Raw genomic sequence first — 6,000 nt, forward strand, 5'->3', positions numbered from 1 at the left:
CACTTAGATATGCTTAGGGTTGCTACAAATGTTAAAATGGCAGTGCTTTTGTATCAAGCATGGGTTTTAAACAATGCTCCTCTTCCCACTGCAAGCCTTAATGCAACTCCTCCCTTCCAACTTAGTATCTGAAACTTAAATCATGCCCATGGGTCTCCCCTTGGGCTGTGTTTTCTCTGAATTACACAAATGAAAGTGTAAGCATCCGTCTTTCATAGTGGCCATTCTTTCTTTCTTCTTCACAGTCAGATAATCACTGAGGAGTGCACATAAATATTTTAAAATCATGTGCAGCACAGAAGGTAAAGCTTAGCAAACATGAGGTCTGGAGAAACATTTCTAAAGAAAATAACCTTTCCATCTACAGCATAATTTTAAGAAAGGATATTTCACTGAGCCTCATCTAGGGGTGAGCCGGAACAAGTTGGACAAATTTCCTCACTCCCATACGCCTTATAATGAGTCAGTCGGACGATTGGCCCATCTAGCTCGGTATTTTCAGATGGCAGCAAGCTCTCTAGGGTTTCAGACAACCGTCCTTCCCTGTCATACCTGGAGATGCTAAGGACAGAACCAGTGATCTTCTGCATGCAAAGTAGATGCTCTACCTTTGAGTCACAGTCCTTCCCTTAAAGGTGTGGGCGGAGGGGACTTTTGCAGTGGGTTATACAAGATTCTAATGACTTTCAGGGCTTTCTCTTAATAATGGTACAGTGGTACCTCGGGTTACATACGCTTCAGGTTACATACGCTTCAGGTTACAGACTCCGCTAACCCAGAAATAGTACCTTGGGTTAAGAACTTTACCTCAGGATGAGAACAGAAATCGTGCAGCAGCAGTGGGAGGCCCCATTAGCTAAAGTAGTACCTCAGGTTAAGAACAGTTTCAGGTTAAGAACGGACCTCCGGAATGAATTAAGTTCTTAACCTGAGGTATCACTGTATCTCATTCAGCTAAGCTGCAAGGTATACCCCCTCCATGGCTAATTCATTCTTATCAAAGTTCCACTGGTTTTGCAGAGACAGATTGTGTTGAGGTGCCTTTAAAGCTCTCCAGCATAGCTACTTCCCTTGCTTTCCCCTGTCTTCTATACTAGAGTCTTTTGAGATTCCTCCTAAGGCTGTGAACCACTCAGTGGTGGACCTAAGCAACTACAGAAAAGGCTGTAGGCTCCAGCATAGGCACAACAGTTGACATATCCTACAAATCCCTGGCGTTCTTCTCCAAAGGGTATTTATGTAAGGACACTTATTATGCAGCTGCAATGCTTCTTAAAGAGAACAAGGTTGTAGATTTGCCTAAGCACTGGAACTCAGAATGGGTTGTTTCTACTGGTTGTTGTTGCTTTGCAAGTCAGAAATAATGCAGTCACGGCAGCACAATCAGAGTACAAGGACCCATTTCTATTCTTGACTCGCAAAGTTCTGTCTGTGAAATTTTTAGGGGCCTCTTTGTCAAGTGCATTTTCCAATTGCTGTAAAACAACACAAAACCCTCCCGATAATAGCCCAAATGTATTCCAGCATGTGCAGTATTGTTCTACCATTTGCACTTCCCGTATGGATGAAAAGCGCCTGCCCTTTGGCCTTTTGCCTCTCCATATACCTCAGGTACGTGAAGGCAGGAGAGCCGCAAAGGCCCTGGGGTGCCTTTCCACTGTAGAACATGATTAGGTGGAAATAAAATAATGTCTGCCGGTCTGTTGTTTGATCATTCCTTTGACAGAATGAGGAAATGTTTTTAACGCTATGGGTAAAAATGCTACCTTCATGGTGAAACCTTCAGAATAATGTGATTCTTCCTGAGTCAATTTCTTTCCTTGCAGAAACTCTTTGACAAAAAACCTCAATAAAATTTCAAGGACTTCAGAGTAAGAAAAATACATATTAAACAATGGAACAGTATATAAGAGGGGCAATGTGACTTGATGGTGTCAACACACCAGCAAGAATCAATGACAACGGAACAAGATTCAGTGTTTGGCGGCTTCAAAAGCACCACATTGCGAGGCGCTGAAATTACTGTCAGTATTCAAGAATAGCCTGCAGGCTGCTCCATAACTCTGGAAAAAGTCACTGTGACTGGTCTAAAGTACTATGAAATATTTCGCTGAACTCTACTCTGAGGGCAGATTTAAACCCATTGATTAAGACATTGCTCTTCTGAAATTCACTTGCTATGACAATTTACAAGTGCGCTGTGTCAAGATGAAAAAAATTTAATGCTTATAAGGGGGTGGAAATAGCAAAATAATTTCAAACTTCAGTGGCAACAATTATATTTGAGAGTGAGAACTTTCGGAGGGGGAGTTAACAAAAGCAGCAGCAAAACCTTAAGCCCCAATAAACGTGACCTTTGTTATAGAAGCTCACACATAGCCAGGAAGGAGGAAATAAATATTCTCATTCAATCAGTGAATCTAAATAATGAATACCAGTTTCGGGCAAAGACTTAATTCTTATAATATAATCCAATGACACTTTCATAAGGGACAAAAATCTCCTTCCACTGCTGTAAGGGATCAGCCCAATGCCTTCTGCTCAGTGTTCCACACCCAACAAGAAAGCGGCTGCATCAAAGATACCACCTAGAGGTGGACACACCAGTCTATTCCAAGTGTGTGTAACTTTCACCTAAACTTGTTCCATTCCAGTTCTGGATTAAATACATCCTTTAAATTATTATTATTTTATTATCGGCCCTTTACTCTAAGGTTCCAGGCTAGGTTACAGCATTAAAAACAACTTAATATATGTGTATTTAAATATATATTTTAAAAAGTATTTTCTCTCAAATGGGAGATGGAGGCATTACAAAATCCAGAAAAGTGCCAAATCGGGGGAAATGACTGAAAGATAGCTATGTTCTGACCCTTACATTAGTTTAAGAAGTGTGAATCAGGCCATCTTGTTCCTAAGTCTACAAATAACAAATTACTCAAGCATCTCTAGTGCCAGACAAACTTATTTACACCTTGCCTCATGAAACTCAAGGAATGGGGTTCCTAGGTGATCTCCCATCCAAGCACTCACCAGACCAATGTCTGCTTAGCTCCCCAAAGATGATGGGCTCTGATCAGGTCCTTGAACCCTGGGCATATAGCTACACGACTTAACAAAGTGAACCAAAATATATCCTTCCTGATCAGAAAAATTAGTCCAAACTGAGAAAGGGTTACATGGACACACAACTGTATGGCTGACATCATGGATGAAGAAACATTTCACAGGGTTCATTTAGATTACTCAACACCTTGACCATGGCCCATGCAGTATGGCTGGTCCTGTGTGGCTTTTTGCTGAATAAAAGACCATTTTATTCTGGCAGGCTTTTGTTGTAGACGGCAGATAACTGTGCTGTTGTTTTTAAAGCTTTTTTAAAGTAGTCATTCTGTATCCTTGGTTGATAGTTTTATGCTGTTGTTTTAATGAGTGGCCCTGACTGGTGCTTTTGCACCCAAAGGGTAGGATATAAATGTTTAACAAAGTAAATAAATCAATAAAATTGTATCTCTCCCCCCCTCTAATTCCTTTTCAAACATTATACAAGCCACGTGAACTGAGGCAATGCAACTCACTTAAAGTTTCTCTCTCCCCCCCCCCATTCAAGTAGCATTCAAAATTACCCCAGGAATCTGTGCATCCCCAGCTAGTGAATTTTTCAGTGGCTGTCTCACAGCTATAGACACTGTGTGATAGGTTGCCTCTGGGTGATCAGAATTAAGCTGTGTGTGTGTGTGTGTGTGTGTGTGTGTGTGTGTTTGTGTGTGTGTGTGTTTTAAAAGGGGGAAGGGAGAGGCATAAAATATATTTGTCATTGATTTTCTGTTTCTATAGGTGTGAATATAGTGTGTTTGACCAGTGTACTATGAGACAGGCAACCTGAAACATAAATAAAAGCAAAGAATTTACAACCATATTGTGTTTAGTGACATGGCAGCTGACTCATGTTTGGGGTGTCTAAAAGTCCTGTTTTCATGCCGCCTGTATCCCCACAAACAGAAGAAAGTTCCAAGACAGTCTTTTTCAAGTTGAGTTTCCTGTTAGATAAAAAAACACAAAAAACACTAGGGTCTTACCATACCATTTTCAAAAATGGCAGGAAAACCGCCCTAGCCCCAAAATGCGACAAGTAACAGCAGCACCTGCCCGCCAACCAGTTCTACAATCCCAGGACTGCTTCATCTTCCCAAACTGAAATTGCTCAAACTGTCTCTTGCAGTTCTCCTTTGCAGACAGTGGCAAGACACATTTCATGAATTCATCAGGAGTCAATTTTACACTGCCAAGAGCTATGTCACACAAAAGCTTAGCAGGTAAACCTGTGGAATGAAAATAAAGTACCATAACATATCTAAAGGTATGAATCCAGAAATATACAATTTGAGCAGGATGGCCACTGTGCATAGCGATGGATTAACGCTTTCCTTTGCTCAATCTGGAACTGGATTGGTAATTGCAAGCTTTCTCGGTGACCATTCAGGGTGTGTGTGGGGGTGGGGGGGTGCATCTATTTTGGAGTCTTCCCTTCCAACTTGTAATGTTGGGTGTGTCGGTATAGGGGTGATTATCAAGCACATGGGCTATCAGTGGTGCCTTCCCAAACCAAACATGGCAGAGATCTACTTGGAATATCAACTGTTCCACAACCCAAGCAAACCTGAGGCTTCACCTCAGAACAACACTTAAAACAATGCAGGCAGGTGCACATACAGAGCAGATAACTTGGCTAAGTCACTACAAGGGAACCAATTATGTCCAACCGGTCAACTGTGCAGAGGTGTCCAAGGCCTCAGAGAAACCTGTACCTCCCATGATATATTTGGAGTCCTCACAGCATCCAGTCAGTCCAGGAATGGTGTGGAGAACCAGATTTATTGACAATTTCAAATCCAGATTAATTCTTCTTTTACCTTAAGCAGATGTTGGGGGTAACGAATACATTACCTCACAACATTTCAAAATATAATGGTGGGGCAGCCCCAGCCACTTCTAATCACTTGTGTGGAAACCTAGCTTCTGGAAAGCAACCGAAAAACCCAGTTTATGGCAAAACCCTAGTTGACTGCTCTATTCCTTGCTTTCGGTCTTCTACTTTCTATGTGCCAGATTATACATTGGTACATAAAATGGAGATTCATAATTCTGAGATGTACAAGACAGCTGAGCAAACTCGGACAAAATGCAGCTGGTCTTTGCTAGACATTTTTACCTGACTCTGATGATAAATGTCAGCTGCTGCTATCCAAGATTCCCCCCCCCCTTTTTTGATGAGACAGATCATTTATCTTCTGCAATTTTTACCACTTGTCTCCTTCACATTCAGCAGGATACTTTTTTTTCACAGACAGAAAATGGGCTAGCTATTTTGATCCCCGTTACTTTCATTTAAACTCAGTGATAGCCTTTGAAACTAACAACTACATTTGCTGGTATATTAACTACCAAGAGAGTGTTATGGACTTTTATTAATGGGGCAGAAAACTCTGTTCACATCAAAATCTCCTCTGATCCTACAATGCCCTCATACTACATTAAAAATCCTGAGGGAAAGGCAACCTTTAGTAGTCTAATTTTACCTCTAGACTGGGAACTTGAAGTGTTGAAGGTGTGGTTGTTGGGAATGTAAATTAGAGGTGTAGAAAGTGAGCTTATGGTAATATTTAAGTACAAGTTGCATTCCAGGGGCAGATCTACACTCATGGTTTATAACATTAACGAAGGGTTAAGGAATGATTTTCATAACATAGATGGACACACTATGTTTTGCTTGTAATGTTAATTATGTGTTATTAAAATGTGACACCAGAGGGTGCTGCAGAGCAACCAGGAACCAGCTGTAGGGAAAATGGGTTGTTATGGACAAAACAAGGTAAGGAATGTTTTTAATTTACCAATATGCCCTGTGATGTTTTAGAACAATATATCTACAATGACGCTGAAAAATGTCAGTGTAGATCCAGCCCAGTTTGGTCCCTCCCTCCCCCTCATACACTTCAG

The sequence above is a fragment of the Podarcis filfolensis genome (genome assembly GCF_964270895.1).
Source record: "Podarcis filfolensis genome assembly, chromosome: 3".
Classification (NCBI taxonomy): Eukaryota; Metazoa; Chordata; class Lepidosauria; order Squamata; family Lacertidae; genus Podarcis; species Podarcis filfolensis.